This window comes from Perca flavescens, chromosome 11 (genome assembly GCF_004354835.1).
Source record: "Perca flavescens isolate YP-PL-M2 chromosome 11, PFLA_1.0, whole genome shotgun sequence".
NCBI classification, from domain to species: domain Eukaryota; kingdom Metazoa; phylum Chordata; class Actinopteri; order Perciformes; family Percidae; genus Perca; species Perca flavescens.
The window spans coordinates 27,617,178-27,638,248 of NC_041341.1; positions in this window are offsets into that span (position 1 = coordinate 27,617,178).

Sequence of the window (21,071 nt, forward strand, 5' to 3'; positions counted from 1 at the left end):
ATGCAAGAGCGGTGTGTTAAAGTTTCCTCAATTTATGATATGTAACCTCGACTCTGGTGCACTTAGATAACCACTTTGGATGTGCAAATATTTCCCCAAGTCTCAGTCTGTGTCCCACAGCAGCACCCTGACTTTCCAAAAGTAGTAACTATAGTAAGGAAACAGGCATTTTGTTCCCTCCTCTCCGTACACCTGTGTGATGATTAAAATCCAACAGAATCATTGAAAACAATTAGAATCACGTCAAGGCTGTCATCTGCCTGACATGTGGCAACCCCCTCTGGCTTCAGCTCCAGATCGACTGGTTTCTCTTTTGGTAAGGAAACTGTCTATTTTGGGATAAGGTTGTGACAGTAGCTCCTCATGCGACTGTGCCATCAGTCTGCTAATTTGGCATTAATCGGTTTGGAAAATAACAGCGGTTGTTCAGGTATCGTTTATGAATAATTGCTGGAGGTAGCTGCCCCTGTGGATGTGCTTATTTGTTTGTAGATGACATATTTCAAGGCGGTGTTGAAACTTGGGAAGATTTATTGGGACAGTTAAGATTGTGTGTACCCGACATAAAGAATGCCTAACCAGTGGTGGAAGAAGAGCCTTTACTTAAAGTTACAATGCGTCTCCAAGAGGAATTCTAAGTAATGACAACAAAACTGTCAGCGTGTTCACATCATAGACCATAAAAAGAATGGACACAGCGACCATTGATATATTTATAGCTCTGGACGGAGACATTAGAAGCACTTTTCCGGTGAGGGCTGAGCGTTACTATGCAGCCTCCAACTGAGGGAGACAACATAGATGGGACGTGAGCAACCTGTCTGAAAGTCTTCTGGTAGCTGTGCCAAATCTCAATCATTCCCAATTTTATTATTATATTTATACTGTTGGGCAAATTACAATTTACACTCTGTTTTAGAAATCACCACACACAGGCCTGAAATACACACACATGCTCAGGACCTATTCATGTACAAATGGAGAGATGTCAGAGTGAGTGGGCTGCCAGTGCTGGACCAACGCCCTGAGCAGTTGGGTGGGTACAGTGCCTTGGAGTTGAACTGGCATCTCTCCAGCTACCAATCCACACTCTGGTCCATACTGGGACTTGAACCGGTGACCATCCGGTTCCCAACCCAACTCCCTACGGACTGAGCTACTGCCAACCATTTTGCAAAGATAGAGAGTGTAGGTATATGTTAATAATAGAGAGTGTAGGTATATATTAATAATAGTAAAAAATTCAATTTGTATTGCGCTTTTCAAGGACTCAAAGTCGCTTATGTTAGGAGATAACATAGGCACAGGCTAATTATTGCTAACTAAAATGCTAGTTAACATTAGTAATTAAACTTAAACAGCGAATGTAAGTCGAAACTGCCTGCGAGCTTCTCCTGTACTATACGGTAATTCCTCTACTGTGCGACAGTAAGTCGCTTGGTTATGACACAATCGTTAGCCTATTTTTACAAAAACGTCTGCTACGGAGCCATAACGTGAGGTACAAGGTATTGGAGCCTTTTATATATTGTCGTGTTTCTTTAGAAATAAACAATGGGCAAATAAAGTCTTTAAACGCTTCAGATGTAAAGTTATTTGCTGTCAAAGTGACACCAAAATGAATGGCGGTCAGTGGGATGCTAACGGGGGGTGATGGCTTGATAGCAACAAAATGTCTCCATAGGAGCTACGCTTTGTGGAGGCTGGCATACCCCCTTGGTTCACATGCTAGGCCTACAAGCCTTCCGTGACCGTGCACCGCCCTCCCCCCTCCTCCACGCAGTTGCTAGTAGCCAAGGAGGACACAGAGGATTAAAAAAAAACATGATGGACTCTTCAGAGAGGTAATTATCTTTACTTGAGTTTCTGCGCGGGAAAGTCACAATCTTCTGAACGTAGTCATACTGAGAAATATATAAAGAGTTGTGTGAAGCTGATAGTCTTAATTAGCTTTGTAGCAACTTATTTGGCAATGGCTTGAATGTAACGGACGTTCATTAATATCAAAAATTTACACACTAAAGCTTTACTTAAATAAAAGTTGGAAGGCAACAGTGTAAACAGTGCCCCCCTGCCCTCCCTCCAGGACTTGTACACTGGTAGGACCAGGAAGCGGGCAGAGAACATCACCAAAGACCCTACACATCCTGCACACACTCTCTTTAACCTCCTCCCCTCTGGCAGGCGCTACAGATCCCTGTGCACAAAAACAACCAGACATAAGAACAGCTTCTTTCCCACTGCCATCACTCTACTGAACTGCAGATAAGTGGGGTCATCCTCACTTTGGCCACTCACCCACTTCTCTACACATTACATACGTACTTATCATTCCAATATGCATCTTGCACACTACTTTGCACTATTACTTTCTGCATGTGTACTTGTCTTGATATGTCTTATTTGTATATTTGTATATTATGTTGATATGTGCCTATATGTATATTGTTCTCTCTCTCTCTCTCTCTCTCTCTCTCTCTCTCTATATATATATATATATATATATATATATATATATATATATATATATATATTACTATTTGTCTACTGAATGTTTACTACTACATGTCTATTTGTTGAATGTATAGAGAGTTAACACCTACCAAAGTCAAATTCCTTGTGTAAGTATACTTGGCCAATAAATCTGATTCTGAAATCTGATTCTGATACAAAGATAATAGAAAGGGCGGGGTTCTAGTTTTAACTACTTTATATACAGTTAGGTACACTCTTATCCCGAATTAGTTGACTTTACTTGAAATTTGTGTGGAAACCCATTGCCTTAAACCGTTTACATTTTTAGACAAGGTGAAACTTAACAGGTCAAGTTGTATTAACACAGACTGGTAGTTTGATGCAGTAGACAAATCAAGTTCATATGAGTAGTCATTATGAAAAATCATTAGTAAACATATATGTTACTTTTGTTGAATTACAATATCTGAAACATTAGGCTCTCCTTTCAAAACTATGGAAGACTGCAATTTTTTAGAAAAATTGGAACATTTTACCTCTTCAGGCCTCAAACTATTATTTAAATGAAACTTTTTTTAAATTTTGGATTGGATGTCTCTTTGGTGGAACTGCTAAAAACACATCGACATATTAAACGCCAGTTCGTGAAATAGTCACGTTATTTAGATTTATTGATTTGTGTACAGGTCACGATTTTCGAACCTGCTCTGGGGGACACAACAACGGGGAAATGAAGCGCCACACGCCGGTCACAACAACAGGACGGGCCGCCACATGTGGGATGGAATCCCCAGGCGCAGAGGCACACGACAACGGGGAAACGAAACGCCACACGCTGGCCACAACAACGGGATGGGCTGCCACTCGCGGGACGCACTGCCCGGGCGCAGGGGCACACAACAATGGGGAAATGAAACGCCACAACAACGGGACGGTTGTGGTTAGGAAGAGAATAACGAGGAAAGGAATTGCAACACGCGGGACGCAATCCCCAGTCTCCGGGGTGAAAGTCCTGTGTTGTTTAACCCATCCACCACTCCGACCGACCTCCCTGTGCGGACTTTCGCCTTATCAATACTACTCGCTACCGTCATCGTTCTGTGATCACAAAATATGCTTCCCATTGAAATACATTGCTTTAAAATTCGTAATCGACACACAAAAAAACCCCGTCATTATCGTGTCCTGTCCACGACTTAATAGATTCAATAACGTGACCATATCACAAACTGCCATGAGACTGGCTGGACAAGACACTGCTTTTATGTGAGAGGTCACAAACAGAAGGTTGGGAATCCCTGGTGTATTCTCTAACAATGTGCTGCATTTTATAAGCTTACTATTTTTCAACAAACTAGTAACTAGAGTGGTCAGGTAAATGTAGTAGAGCAAAAAGTACAATATTTTGTAGAGCTACAAAGTAGCTTTAAAGTAGTATTACATGGAAATACTTAATGTACTGTGCAATTACCTCAAAATTTTACTTGTGTACAGTACTTGAGTAAATCTACTCAATTACAATCTTCTACTGTGCCCAACTACTGTATGAAAAATAATTTCATGGACTGAAATACACAAAAAGTAATTCTGATGAAATGTGGCATGCAACGAAAATGTACCAGTAAATAATGTATGCATGTCTATTACTGTATGTTCTCCTGAAAATCTCTTTTGTAAGGCCGGGCTTTTGTAATGATAACAATAAGCAATTAGTGAATAATTAGATCTACATGCACAGTGCAGTATAAAATAGACAGGGCTTAGATGTCTTAGCATTGTACCTTTTGTGTTTTGAACAGCCTCTATGCAAGGACTGGCTTCTACAACCAAAAGTCCCAGAGCTGTGATCCTGATTTTCTTTTTTGGTCCTTCGAACAAAACAGGAATCATGAATATGCAGGAGGAGGAGGAGAGCAGCCCCTCCAGGCCTCATAAAAAGCAGCATTAAGCTTCCCTAATTAAACTGAACTCTCCCCTTCCGAACAGCGAGCATGACTTTGGGGACTTAATAGAGCGTCCTCTGGTCTTCCCTCAACCTTGTATTGGTCTCTGCTGCTGGAACACTGCAGGCTGCAACAATCAATAAAGAGCAACTTCATAAATAGAGAATATCTCCTCCATTATAAACAGTTACTATTTCCAACAGGCCGGCCATGGTTGAATGGCTTGATTTAAATTCATTGAATGCTAAATGACACCACAGTTTACAGCTGGTAAAGGTAATCTGTAATCCTCTGTAATGGCCTGAAGAAAAGCGCAAGCAGGCACTGATTAAATGAATTACACAAACATCCCAGTACGTACAATAAGGGTCATTATTCTACTCTAGCAAAAAAAACATTCTTCACATTTTTCATTGTGGCATATCACATTAATGTCTACTGTGTACCCAGAATGCTGCTTGTTTCCCATTCACCTTGTTATGGATAAGGTGCCACATATGGAAAACAAAACTCTCAGCAACAAGGTCGTAATACAGTCTCTATGGTAATTTCATTGTAAAGACACTGCTTTGTTGCTGTCCCACTGGAATTCATAGATGTGGATCCTTATGAAAGCTGCAGGTAAGCCAAAGTGCACACAGGTTCTTAGTCAATATCAGAATACACTGAATCCTATAGACTTTGAATTTTTCATTGGATTACAACATTAGACACTGCTTGATAGATAACAACTCCTCTGATATTTTATTTTTCAAACTAAAATATTATTAGTATGGTGAGTTACTCCTTTATTGTCGAAAAAAAGGAACCCATTAGTGTTAGGCTCCAGTCAGACCCGGAACTGAGAAACGATGTTTGATAGTGGAGGAGGGAGATGGCCAGGATAGCTGCTCCAGGCAGGGTCGAAGCCGGAGATCAGAAGGCGGGTGTGTGGCCAGGCAGCAAAGATGGCTGGGTGGAATGGCTGGTTGAGAGCGGAGTGGCGAGGTGAGTACGCAGCGAGGAGGCAGATGAAAAGCTGATGAGCAGCGGGTCCAGAGGCAGAATCTGAGCAGAGAAGGAATGCGTGAGCCAGATCATAAATGAGGCAACAACCAAACTGGAAACAGAGAAAACAGGGATAAGTCTCTCAAGCACAGAGTAGAGCCACGTTACCACGAGAATGGTTGCAACGAACTGGCGCTGAAGAGGTGAACAGCCCGGGTTGATAACTGTTGGTTGAGTACTGGAATGATCTGCAGCTGGCTGGAGCAGAGCAGGTGAGAGTGGCCACGCCCCTTGACCTAGATCCTCTTGAGTGACATGGAAGCCGGTGGAGACAGACACAGAAAACACACACACACACAAGGGAAAGGGGAACAGGAAAACAGGCAGGGACAGGGAGACAGACACTGATCCACAACAATTAGTATTTCTTGTCATCGAATAACTGCACATATTAACTGCACCAAGTCAATTTCTTCCAAATGACGATTTTGTGAGCCTTGGAAAAAAACATCAAGTTTTCATCAATTCAGAGCTTGCCAGTGGTCTTCACGTACAGCAGACTCACACAGGGATTCGTTCTTATCAGCTAAGGGGGGGGGGTGGAATATTACCATCAAAGACACAAAAGGTCATGCAGGAAAATATCTTTAGATAGAATATATAAGAAAAGCTGTGGCACAAGCAAACAAACATGCTGATGACCCATGTGAATATCGAAAGATCGCATACAATGTTGAATGTACTGTAAATACTAAAATACAATGATGATAAGCTAAGCTGAAATATGATAAGGCAAGAACAAACATTGGATGACAGCAGGGCTGTCACTACGATTGAAAGACAAGGGGGGCTTAGCACCCAGGCTATGCACAACTTATTTACATCATAAATCTTACTTACAAACTTTACTCTAATGTTTTTAAAGCTTCTAAAGCTTTTAGATACATCAAAGCTGCACAGGTGGAACTTACTTAGGCCAGACTGTGCTCCTGCTGAGTTATTCTGTAGGCTATGACTTATGATATGGGATATGATATGTTGCTATCAGCTGGCACATAAGTACTATTACAACTTGTGCAACATTAATCATTTGTAGGTTGATCGCACGATCTGTTTTGTCAACTTGAATGTTGTGTGATTCAGAATGAAAATGTAACACCATAAAATGTCTCAAATCTATTCGATATACCAATTTGTCCGCAAAACAGCATGTGACGTCATTACCCACAGGTTTTTATTCGCTTTAAAGCCGTTGGATGGAAACACTTTCACCAGCTTTATTTGTTTTTTTTTACCGAAGTGTCATGTCAACATCCAAAACGTCAGGTCCAGCACAAATCAGTAAAACAGACAAACAGAGGTCAGTGTACCTTGACTAATAACAATACTAGAAAGAATAAAATAATAACCATTGTTCCATACTTTATCATGTAAGCTGTTGATAAGGATCCTATCTCAAGTAGCTACTTTCTGAATTTAATAACCTGATGGCGGAGGAATAAAAGTTTCAACGACTACTGTATGTATGTATGTATGTATGTATGTATGTATGTATGTTCGCTCATGTATAGCCAAGCCTACAACATCTACATAATTTATTACAGCAAATGAATGCAGAAAGTTAAGTTGGTCAGAATATAGCATATATAATACATATCTTGAATTAATTTTGTTTAAGCTATGCCTCAAATACTATACAGCGGTCCGCGGTAGCCTCGTCAAAGCTCCAAACTCATTCGATTAGCATGAAAACAAGTCCCAGAGAGCGACAGAGTAGGTACACATCAGTTAATAACCCCTAGGTTCGTTTTGCGCCGGAATTGTCCTTTAAGCGGATTTTCGGCATTTCATACTACTCGCTACCGTAGTCGTGCGATGATCACGATGCTTCCCATTTAAATACATTAATTAGCATTTTCGTGCTGGCCACCACGAAAAAACCTCAGAGAAAAACGTCCCCGTGAACAAGAATCAATAGATTAAATAACGTGACCATTTCACGAACTGCCATGAGACTGGTTTGGATATATTATTTGTTGTTTCTAAATATGAATGTGGATAACGTTAGCGATAGTGATTGTGAGATGATTGCTAGAGTTGCATTTAGAGTGAGAAATCGGCAAAAACGTTTTATTTCTCTGATTTACTGCTTTGTTTTAAGGCCGCCAGGCACTCGCTTTCTCTCTCTCTCTTCAGTCACTCTCTACCTCTCTCGTCCACATACCGTTACGTGCACGCGGGCGCTCGTTGAGCCCGCGTCTCTGCCTTTTCCATCAGCTGACAGTTCGTGAAATATAAATAAAACATATTACGGTATTTGGGAGAGCTTAGGAAGATTTTGGGGTAGCTTCAGCACCCCTAAAATAGGCCTAACGACGTCCCTGGATGACAGAGAGCCCAACATATGTCTTCATTGGATGATAATAATTGTGAGGCAAGGAACTGTACTTGTCCATTCTTTCCATTTCCACTTGCCAAAGGCACCACTGCTGGGACTTGAACGTTGGTCTCTGTGAGTTTTCGTTTTTTTCACTTGATGCACAAAAACAAATCAATCCACACAGTAATCGTGTCTGCATTTCTGTAGCACAAGAATGTTGCTGGCTGACTTAATATTGTTTCAGTGAAGTGATAATGTTGCAATGGTTAGATTTAGTTACACTCAGATGTGACAATGATGCCGTAGTGCTGTAATAAACTGCTTCTACTGGGGGGTGGGGGGGTTTAACTCTAGCATCATTATTTTAATTCAGAGTTATTGCAGAGTTAGCAAAATGCAAATTAGCAGTATTCTCCCAAAGTGTGATTTCTAAATTATTGGTAAAAAATAATTTTGTTCCTTATTTCAGACACACATGTCCATACATCAGATGATTAATAACACTATCTCCCACCATACATCCAGTTTTGCACTTATAACTTTTTAGAAAGATCCATATGTAAATATTGTTATGGTGGGAAATAACTTTACCACAGCGCCACCATAATGGCTTTAATGATGCATGGAGACAAAGGGAGGCATTGTTGATCATACAATCCACACATTTATATGAAGATATCAGCATGAAGGAAGAAAAACACTTCTCTACCTCCAGCTGGTACTCATGTCATATTTCAGCTCGTTTTTTTTTTTTTTTTTTCTGGTCACTTGTAGATCTTTCTTGTTATTGCTATTTGGAGCACTTTGCATTATAACCTTGCATGAAGAGCGCTATGTATGAAGTGAGTTGATTTGATTGATGCTGCTGGTTGTCACTTTAGTTAATGTAATACTACAACATGCTACACAGCGGGTAAGTAGTACATGTTGTAGCATACAAATATGTTCTATCTGCTTCCCCTCCATTGTCCAGTTTTTTGAATGTTTCCAAATGAGTTGCTGTCACTGAATCACAGCTCACACAATTTGCCTGTACTGTTCCACATAATGTAGTTGTGCAACCCATGAACAGCTTGTTTCAAACCTGAGTCTTCACTGCTTACAATCAAATGGAATCCAGTGCTGAAAGCTCTTGGCTAAGGTACTGATTAACCAAGAACAACGCAGCAGTCCAAGCTGCATGTCCTACTGTTTAAGACATGTTCAGGTGGCTCTTCCTGGTGAGAAATGTGTGTATGTGAATATTGAAACTATTTGCACACAGTGTTAAGTGTTGTACATTAGATTAGATATCACGAAAAATCAATCTTGTCAGGCTCCAATCTAATATGTTTGTGTCTGAACTACCAGCTTACTGAACCGTGGTTTAGGTGTGTAACGGCCGCTCGTTTAAAAACCACAATGGCAGAGGTGATCGGCAGATGGATCATCCAATCGCCTGCCAGGTATTTTTTTTGAAAGTGCCCGCCCTTTCCCAAAACAGTTTCCAATGACTGCTTCTCAGATGGTTCTGTGTTGACAAACCATCTGGCATGTCAGGTTAATTTCAATTAATTAAATTTCATTTTATTCATAGTATCAAATCATAACAAGAGTTATCTCGAGACACTTTACAGATAGAGTAGGTCTAGACCACACTCTATAATATACAAAGCCCCAACAATTCCAATAATTCCCCCAAGAGCAAGCATTAGCAGTACCGACAGTGGGGAGGAGAAACTCCCTTTTAGGAAGAAACCTCGGCAGACCCAGACTCTTTTGCCGATTGGTGTTATGATGAACAGTGGCGTAATAGTCTCAATAAAGATAATGGAACAGTAACTACAATGGTAGTCGTAGTAGTTCATGTCATAGCCGGGTACAGCAGGGCGTTACGGGATGTAGCGTGGCACAGCAGAGCATGGGTGGACGCAGTGGACACGGCAGGACGTAGCCGGACATTGCAGGGAATCGCAGAGCGTAGCCGCGTGTAGCCGTCCAACAGCGACAGCTGCACCCAAGACCCAGATCTTGCTGTCACCCTAATCCAAGGCGATGTTTCTGGGCGAAGAAGAAACATAAGGACTCCGGGGAGTAAACTCCCCAGAGCTAGGTTAGTAACAAGCAACAAGCAAGGTTACCAGCCTACACCTTGTATTGTAAAATGTGATATTTCCATGTATTTATTTATTTCATTATTTTTATAAAGCAGGTCAAGGTTCTTTATAAATACTGTGAAAGTATCAAAATGCTCAATCCTTGAAATGCACACTGCCCATATTCAGAAACAGTGCCTTTAAATGAGCAGTCAGAACTTCCGTACGGTTGGGATGTCCCAACTATACCACAAATAGGTGTTAAAATAGTGCTGTTACAGTCATTTCCCGGCTGCAATTTCCCGGTTTAAAGACTCAAAGAGAAACAGTGACCAATCAGAACAGACTGGGCTTTTCCGGGAAGGGGACTTAAAAGAGACAGCTGCTAAAACAAAGCGTTTCAATAAGAGGGAGAATACAGGTATTTTCACAAAATGTGGCACAGAAGAAAGGGCAGACACCACCTACATCTACACCTGAGGCTACTATTCTACTTCTGTGTGTGCTTTGTTACTTCTGAGGCGGTACTTTGCGTCACATTGACATGTATAGAGGAGCATGAAGACATCGAATAGAGTAGGTCAGGCAGGCAGACAGGCAGGGACTATGGCTGTAACAGACAAATATAAAGACAGGAAAAAAACTGTTTATTATTAATAAGAAATAGCCCATCAAACCAAGCACTTTTGTTTGGTCAGGTTCTCCCCACCAACGCACAATTGTCTGCTGTGATTGTTTATAATGCCTGAGCAACTTCCGGCACTCTCAGCTGTCTGAATTGCTGGATTCATCGTTGACTTTCCAAAGGTTTCTTTCAATTTATTATCCATTGAGGTTTACTTTTGTCTATTTGTGCAATTAGAGGGTCTGCAACTCAAGGCTAGTTCAGATAAGTTTGGATCTTTCATTTGATCTAGGTATATACCTCGGACAAGAGCTACAAAAATAAACTTGAAAAAATGTAACCTGGTGTAGCATTGCTTATACGGTTTTAAAGGAGCACTAAATGCTGAAATGCTTTGGAATACCTTTTCCTTTCTTATTTCACAACTGTGGGCTGGGAACATTCACTACATGAAAAATAAACATAGTGGGTCAAAGCAAAAACTATTTGCAACCTGAAATGCAATGGCAAATGGAAGCCAAGTTTATCAGCAGTGCAATTCTTCTGAATGTGCTAATACCCTGCTGCCCTGTAGGAGCTGCCAATATCGTTACACTGTGAAAAAGGGATTTCAAATTATTCCCACTGCTAATTATGTTACTGGATGTTTATCTACCAACATTTAATTATTTTAGAAGTGTGTTGCCTAAAATCAAATTATTAATTCTCACCTAGAATTGTTTCTATGTTTTGATTCAGGTTCCCACCTAATTAGGGCAGAATAATTACTTTGAAAAATTATTTACTAAGTGTTGACGCTGAATCTATCTCATTTGCTCAGGCTTCATTAAGAGCTTTGTCTGTTTGAGCGAAGAGACAATGATAGCATGCTGTTATCAAAACAAAGCAGGTCTGTCAACAGTTTAACTTTATAACACTTTCAAAACTTATGTCTTGGTTGAGTTGTAAGTCAAGACAGCCTTTTCTGTAATGTGCAATTGTAATTGCCAGGTCAATGCTATCAGTCATGAGGTTTGCCACTGACATACCAGTCTGGTCTGGAAATACTGTGCAGAATACTGCATTTTATTTTAACTTTCCATCTTCATTACATAGTAAGGGCCCTATTTTAACGATCTAAGCGCACGGCGTGAAGCGCATAGCGCAGGTGCGTTTAGGGCGTGTCCAAATCCAGTTTTGCTAGTTTGACGGCAGAAAAAAAGGGTCCGTGCGCCAGGCGCATGGTTCAAAAGGGTTGTACTTAGTGTCTTTGTTAATTCATAGGTGTGTTTTGGGCATAACCTGCAATAAACCAATCAGAGTGTCATTTCCCATTCCCTTTAAAAGCCAGGCACGTTTGCTATTATGATGGAGGATTTGCACGTTATATTTTTATTTGTAATCTTTTGCATGTTTGTGTGCTGCTGCGCTTCCCTGTGTGTGTGTGTGTGTGTGTGTGTGTGTGTGTGTGTGTGTGTGTGTGTGTGTGTGTGTGTGTGTGTGTGTGTGTGTGTGTGTGTGTCAAGCATAGTGTGCACGCGCCGTGCATAAGCCTTGGTGCATTTTACTAATTTGCTGTTAAAATAACAATGAAATGCTGCGCTATTGACTTTACAACAGGTTTTTGTTGGTCAATGGCGCGATCATTTACCGCCACCTCAAGATAGCAATAGGCCAAGAATTCAACTGAACACACCTTCCTGTAAGACCAGCACGCCCATGGGCGCAAAGATGGGCGCAGGTGCATTTGCTATTTAAACGACGCGGGCGCTGGACGGGAAATTGACAACTGCGTCTGGTCTTAAACTAGCAAAGACACCAGCGTCGGGCTTTGCGCTGTGCTGCGCCGGGTGCAAGATAGGGCCGCTAAATGTAAACAGGCACACTTTTACACAGACAGTCAACAGAACTTGCTGTGGTCGATTGTCCCCAGCCTCATGGCATAATTAAAGCGGCATTTAATCAATGTTTTTGTATTAACAGTGAATTTAAATGACTACTGTATGTCTAATGTGAAAGGTGTCGCATGTAGCGATGAACCCACGGATAAGACTCCGTTCTACAGAGGGGTTTAGCACTTTTCAGTTCATTATTTTGGATTTTTGTTTCTGCTATTGTTATGAAACTATCCGATCATGATGCTCTGTTCAGAGTTTTCACAGAATGGAATGTAACATATTCACAGTCATATAGTAGTTGGTCCATTACCACATTTTCACTGTGTCTTGTGGGGAAGATGAGTCCCTTTGGCTCCTGCACGATTCAAAATTCATAAAGTTATCAGGCCTTAAATTTATAATAATTTACAATAAGTTTTATAATAATTAACAAATTCACAATTGTTCTAAAAGAAAGCAAACCAATGTTAACAGCGCATTTTCCTTGGGAAAGATTCAATCCATTTAAGCAACAAGGCTAGCGTATTATCTACAATGTATTCAGTTTTAAATGTTTTGAACTTTTCCTTTCAAGTGAAATAACTTTCCATTCCGTCTTTAATTATCTCTGAAGGACAGGAGGAGCAGTGTGGATGGCGTGCAGCTGAAGATGGAAAGATAGGGCAAAGGCTACCGTTCCATAAATCATTTTTTGCAATTAAGTTCACCAGAAATGTAATAGCATTAATGTGCAACCTTGCAACTTTGAATTTCAAGATTTAGAAGTGAAAGCTGATCGTATTTACTTCATGTATGCCCGTGCGGTCGCTTTAATCCAAACCCAAAAGTAATTTCTTATCATGTAAGCATATGAGATTTGTGTCTCACAAGAAAGACGTTGAGTTCAGTAACAGTTTCATGTCGACACAGTTGCTTGCCATTGGGAAATAAGGTTAGTGCGTGTTTAGATTGAAAATGGAAAAGCATTAAAAGAAAATTCAAGGCGCATCAACACAGTGGTCTTATTGAAATGAACGAGGGTGCAGCTTTTTTTCCATGCGGCGCAAATGAAGGTTTGAACACAGCCACAGAAAAATACTTACTCCTGCCAACATCTCTTTTGCACTCATTTTGTTCAGCGCAGTTCAGAGAGAAACACACTGCACTGTATTTGAATGCAGCAAGAACCATTGTCTCCAAGCACACCTGCTGTTTTTGTTGCCATAGGTGCAACAAAAACAGCAGGGCTGGTTGAATAGAAATATAATGCATGTCAAGAATAAAAACACGAAACGCCAATTTTACTAGAAAAACTGAATAGAAGGCCATGACACACCGGATTAATGAGCCCCGGTAATCTATCATATCCCTCATAAATAACCGACAAGGATCACACGTGCAGTGTGTAGAATTATTTTGCAGCGACCTGGTGTTATTTCCTATCGATTTAATTAAGGTACACACACACAGTGGACAGCCTTGTGTAACGGCAGGGCAGCAATTCTCAACCTGGAGGCTGGGTGTCTAACAGGCCTTCTGCTTTTAAATACAGCAGGAATTGAATTGCTGAGTCTTAAACGTTCAACATTAGTGTTTCAAAGCATTTTCTCTTTGCCATTGTTGACAGAGTTACCAGTGAAGGGATTTGCAGCAGAGACAGACAGCATTGCGCTGCTCCATTTGAACGGCTAGTGCATAAAGAGATGCAACATGGACTACTATAATTCAAAACATCAACTATATCATTTTATGAATCAAGCAATTTCATTCAAGGGAATTTCAAAAAGTTTTCAAAACAGAGGCCGGATTAATGATGGGTCCTATTCCATTTCAATTTCTCAGTAAGCCATGAATGCACTTATTGTAAGGCGCTTTGGATAAAAGTGTCAGCTAAATAAATGTAATTTATATTTATTTTTTTAAATCACAGACAGCAACTGGTTCGGCTCTGCCCTGAAATTAGTCCGACCATCCAAGACACTACCTCAGAGACAACTTGTTGCATATCTAGTAAGAACATTTCCAAGACTGAGAGAAAGTTATAGTAAATGGTGCATTGATGTGCTGTCATATACAGTAGTAGGTACAGTAAATGGAATGACATCCCTAATTGAAAGTTATTTCAATGTATTGTCATTGCATATTCAATTAGCGGAAAGCATCATAATAAGTTTGCCTTTCAGGTTTTGCAAATTGAAGGTTGATTGTTGACTTATGTGTGGATGTGAAAGACATAATAAAAAAAAGTCTTAGTTTATTGTTAGAGCAGCAACAGCACAGCTGTCTGTTAAGACTAGAATAAACTTTGCTGAAAAGTCTAAGTTTTATAGATTATAACTTATTTATACATGGCATATAATGATAAACTCATCAACATTTGAACTCAGTGCCTCCCTTTTACACTATTTCACATACATTCATCACTATGGCACCTGCATTTACTTCCTAAGTCTGCAAGAAATGGAGACAAAGTCAGAAAGGTTGGCTTTTTTACTCAGGAAATACAGTTTGTCTAGTCTCCACTGTTTTCATTAAAAGAATGTATATATTGTTAGTTTGTGTGAGAAAGTTTCTGATCACCTTATATAAAAAAAAATAAAAAATAAAAACATTCAGGTGTGACTGCTGATTGCACTAATATCCATTACTAATGACAACTTCTAAGGCTGTCCCCTGTATACAGCAGTGCACAGTCAGCTCAAAACATGATTAATGGCACAATCATGCAAGAACAATCCACAATAATTACAGCTTTTACCATGTATTGATTGTAATCTGTTTGAAATATGTATACTGCATGCCCTATATTATGTCATATGTGTTGAGCAAATGCAGTAGATAACTGTAGTTCAACAGCTTTAACAAGGAGCATCAGTTGATGAATGCACTGCCTCTACACACAAACATTCACAAGAAGCGATCATCCCTTAAATATTTATCAGGTCCTATACAGTGAGAGTAATGCAATAAAATGACCCCGCAGCCAGTGTTTTTTTTTTTTTTGATCTATATTAAAACTGTGAAAATTGCTCTGGTACCCTCAGAGGCCCCTCTGTGGTGTAATAAGAAATGAAATGCAAACTTCAATGTTCATGTATAATTTAATACGTAACGGTACATAAATGTGAGATGAAATTCAGGTCTTTTAAGATGGCTGGATATTCTTTTTGGAGATCCCACTTCATTTAAATTGTATTCTACTGAATCATCTACAGACTGACCAATGAAGAACTTCAATTTGAGGCACAATGATGCGGTGTCTTTAACCCCTAAACTGATAAAGCATCATAGCATCACTACCTGCCATCTCTTCACAGTCTCTAAACCCAGCTGCATCACATTGTGGTAAATCTGTGCTAACATGAACAAGATCTCTTTTCCCCTGGGGATCGTCAGCACGTTGGGATCTCCAAGTCTACTTTAAATGTAAAGCTCCAATGAACTCTTTTATACCCCCTCTATGTGTAGAAATGTCATCCTGTGGTAGTTGTTATACTTTGGATTCAGGACACTTGTGTTTTCTCGTGAAAAATAAATGCCACATCTAGTCCCTGAAGACGAGGGCCGTGCCTTTAATGTGGAAGTATAACTCTTAATCCTGCTGCTAATCCAACTTAATTCCACATTATAATCAATACTTTGCAACCAGTTGTTTCCAAATTCATTCCCATCCTATGATAATCTTTTAATACGGTTTAGAATCCCACCAGTGTACCTCCTTTGTTCCCTCCCATGTTGGTGAAGGGAGTCAAACTTTTGAATTTGCACGTTAGAAATTGTGGCCGACACTGCATTTCATTTACGGATAGTCGAAAGATTAGTCTAATCACATCCTCTAAAAATGAAAACAGGACACCTTAATCTTTCTGTATTGTTGTAAACCTCAGGTACTTTGACTAAAATACACTTTAATGATGGTGGTAAATCCAGAGTAGCACTGCGATCAGTAGGCTAAAACAGAGTCAGATCTAAAATGTAGGATTTGTTTTTTTTAACATTGTGATGGCATGATTTTGATATTATTGCAGATGTGCGGTTAGTGTTAGCCTTTTGCTTTTGAATTATGCATCACAATGACGGCTAGTTGACTTCAATAACTTTTTAAACCAAATGCTGAATGTCACAGTCGTATGCATCACATTTTATGGTCCCCTGGAAACAGTTTATGTTGTGTTGTGAGCTTTTTGCAGTGAATTTTCTGAATGTTGTGCATGTGGCGTCAAATCGATGTTTTCGTGTGTCCTCAAGTGGGTGAAGATGTTTTGTAGATGCTGTGCGTGCGTCGTCAAATTGAGGTTTTCTTAATTTGCAGTACGGTGAGCTCTCAGGACATATCCAAATACAGTAAACTCAAATTCAATCCATTTGCATGTAAATTATATGTCAGCATGTTCATCCTGCAAAAGAAATGACAGCAGCCCTCACATAAAATGACCTAGGTTTATGGTTTTCCTGCAAGCAACCATTGTAAAGAAAATGTAACTAATAACGTAAAATTGGAAGTGGCATGACATGGTTATTTTAACACAAAATGTCATACGGTATGTTTACAATCAGGAGCACAATATGAAGTGGGGTGAGATTACCATTGTAACACAAAACGTCATACAGCATGTCTCTACAGATGGTGATTCAACCATGTTTTTCAGTCGTCCATATGATAAAACAGATATGCTTCTATTTTAATCAATCCAGCGGTCTACACAGCTTTCTTTTGTGATTGTGGGTTGGACTCATGTGTGACTTACACTCAACACTGTACTGTAGTATGTCCTACATAGATGCAGAAGGAGCACTGAAGCTGCTGCTCCGCTAACGTGTTGCTCACACCTATGTCACCTGTGTTACACACCGTCTTCACAGGCTGCAAAGCCAAAGCAGCACCTCAGCAGCAGAGTCAGTCCTCTGTCAGTGTCTATGCGTGATGCATTTAGTACTGCTGTGTAGCTCAGAGCATTCAATTCACTATCACTGGACACGTTTGGGGCGTACAAAGTGTATGACTGAAGACTATTTGTGTGGTCCATCTCGTACCATTAGTCAACTAAGGTTTCTTTTAACCATGACCACGATATTCCAATTATTTGAAGTTAATCAAATAATTTTGGTTGCCTGTTTAACTATACTTTAAAGCTGCTAAAATCAATATGTATAGATTAACAATATTAAATGACAATTGCATCTTACAGCTCGTTGTTTTGGTTTTTAACTTTACTGTTTTGGTTCAGTCGTACCACTCCCATCAGTGTCACTGTGTGTGCTACCAAATAGCAGATAGACAAGGTTAGCAACTAACCCAAAAAAAGGGCTAAAAGGAGCACGGATATTGGATATACGTTTGTCAGGTGGCCACACAAACAATGTTATGTGCTGGATGTGTAAATAGGCAACTGTTTGCTAACAAGTTGGCCATATTAACTTAAAATGTAAGTCTTGAGTTTACAGCCTGGTTAACTGCACACAATTGGCTTGTTTACATTTTTTTACAATTATTTTTTATAATTGTCCATGTGCCAGTCATTGTTACGGTTATATTGCTGTATGAAGACTTCTGTTCATATTGTTGTTAGACGTTTGGTGTATTACAGCAGTTTTTGAGATAATTAGAAAAGGCTGATAAAGTTGCCAAATGTGTTTTAAATGAAGTCAGTTACTAAGGGCAATATATAAAGTGCTGTACATGTGTGTTTCTATAGTGGACCAATGCACCTTAAATTATTTAAGTCGATTATTTTTTGTATTCAATACATTGGCATTCTTAGCACACAATTTGTGTTGTCCAGTAAAACTGGGACTATAATTTGGGAGGATTGTACAATTATAAAAATCTATCCTAATTGTACAATCCTCCTTAATTATAGTCTTAGTTCACTGAACCACTAACTATATAGTGTAGACTATTGTACATTCATGTAACAACAGGGAGAGGACACCCCAATAGTTTTTGACCTTATATTTTGCTGGGGGGGAAATAACTGATGAATATCACTCTGTTACATTCATGTTTACAGTGTGCAATATATTTATCACTTAATTATCTTTATAGTTTCTAGATTTTAGAGTCCAATTTCTTAAGTGTCTTTATTTTCTATGTCCATTTATACGAAAGAGCAAATCATATAATATGTAAAGAAGGTAATTTGTCCTAATAGCAGACCGATTAAATGATAGTCAAAAAAATATAGTTACATTATGAACTACCGCTCTTAACTGGAACCATTCAATGAGTCACTCATTTGCAAAAACAAACAGTTGTACACTTTGCGAGCAGTGGAAGTTAATGACTTAGAACATTTATATTTTAGCCCATGAGAGAGATATTTACGCATCATACTCTTCTACATCTTCATGGTAAATTTCCTGAGTAACATTATCTTCTGCTTACTTTTTAAAGGCACATAGTACAACGGTAAAGTTGTGCAAATGATTAGTAGCCTAATCCTTGGATAGTTTGATTATGACAGTTTCAATGCAGAGGAGTGAATCAGTTAATGTACATATTAAGGCTGCTTACACATTCAGTTGGTCCACGATCGCCTGCCACGCTTTCTCTCGCTGTTTCATTACAGCGGCTGTGTTTCTTTTTTTTTACAAATAACGTGTTTCACGTTATCATACTTCCACAAGAAGCTGCCACCATGTTCTGCCAAGCTGGGGCCTGTTTCACAAAAGCAGAATATATAAATCCAGGATAACTGATAAAGCGAGGCTTGACCTAGTCTAATCTGTGCATTCTGGTTTGGTGCGTTTCACAAAGGCCAAGCCAGGCTGAGGAGGAGCGACTAGGTCGAGCCAGGCTGAACTAATTCAGATAGATGCGCGTCCACGGATTTCCTCAAAAGACCGCGAGGTCGATCACAGATTTACTGATGCCAAAAATGGAGAATACGCATTGTACATACTTTATACAGAGTGAGCAACAGCTTCTTGTGGAAGTATGATGACGTGAAACACATTTGAATAAAAAGAAAATAACACGGCCGCTGTAACGAAACAGCGAGAGAAAGCGTAGCAGACGATCACGGACCGACTGACTGCGTAAGCAGCCTAAATATCTACATTAACTGACCACTGCTCTGAATGGAAACCCTCATAATCCTACCATTCAATGATTAGGCTACTAATCATTTGCACAAATTAACAATTGTACTCTTTGCCTTAAAAGTAAGCAGAAGATAACTCAGGAAATTTACCATGAAGATCCATTTTCTAAAAACGCTAGAATATGAAGCGTAAATATCTCTTTCACTCTGTTCCTCCCCTCTCTCATTGGCTAAAATATTAATTTCCTGAGTCATATTAACTTCCACTACTCGCTTTTAATGCAAAGTGTACAGGTGTTCGTTTTTGCAAATGACAAATTGAATGGTTTCATTTAAGAGCAGTAGTTCATAAATGTATATTTTTAGACTAGACTATCATTTAGTAGGTCCGCTATCATCTGTCACGCTTTTTCTCGCGTTTTCCTTCTCTACAGTATTATATGCCTTGCTCCCTGGTATATAGGGACATAGAAAATAAAGACACTGAAGAAATTGCACTGTAAAATCTAGAAACTATAAAAGATAATAAAGTGATAAATTCCATGCACACTATAAACATGAATGGAGCAGAGTATATTCATCAGTTATTTCCCCCAGGCAAAATATAAGGTCAAAAACCATTAAGGTGTCCTCTCCCTGTTGTTACATGAATGTACAGTAGCTTACATCACTAGATAGTTACTGGTCCAGTGAACTAAATCTATAATTTGGGAGGATTGTACAGTTAGGATATGTTCTTAAAATTGTACAATCCTCCCAAATTATAGTCCCAGTTTACTGGACAACACAAATTGTGTGCTAAGAATGCCAAATACAATGCACATGGAAGCAGAACAAACATGATCCTTATTGTTAAAGAAAAAAAAAAGAAATAATTTAAGGTGCATTGGGGAACTATAGAAATGTACAGCATTGTATGTATTGCCCTTAGTAACAGACTTCATTTAAAACTCATTTGAAATTTTATCAGCCTTTTCTAATTATCTCAACAACTGCCATAATATATTCATCAAACTTCTTACAACAATATGAACAGCAGTCTTCATACAGCAATATAACAGTAACAATGACAAATTTATAATTATAAAAAAAAAAATAATGGTCACAACTTTAAATAATAACAGTACTCAAATGAACAGCAATATGGACCTGTTGTATTTTAATCCAGGCTGATAACAAAAGGGTAAAACCACTGCTGAGTGAACAGAAAAGGTTCCAGGATTAAATAAATCCTGGCTGTTAGCCTGGTCAGGACCAGGCTAGCTGCACAGAATAAATCTCCATGGTGATTTATGTGCCTCTGCTTTCGTGAAACCGAGTCAAGGCTAAATTCATCCAGGATAACCAGGAAATCCCGGCTTAATCCCTTATCTTGGTTTTGTGAAACAGGCCCCTGGTCTTAGCTTGGCAGAACATGACAGATACAGCAACTTTGCAATTTTTTGGGGGGTGGGGAGGGGGTTAGAAGCTATTGTTTTTTACTGCCTCCACTAATACATACTTAAATAGGAGTAGCCTAGGTGTATGCCATGCTATTGCTTACAAAAGTTGTGTATGAGAACAAGTTTCACATCTGTCAGTCATGCATTCAGGCAGGTTCATGTTGGGATGAAGAATGGGCTTTTAAACTGAAGAGCTCGAACAACAAAACAAATTTCGGCATTATGCAAATTCATTCAGACAGTAA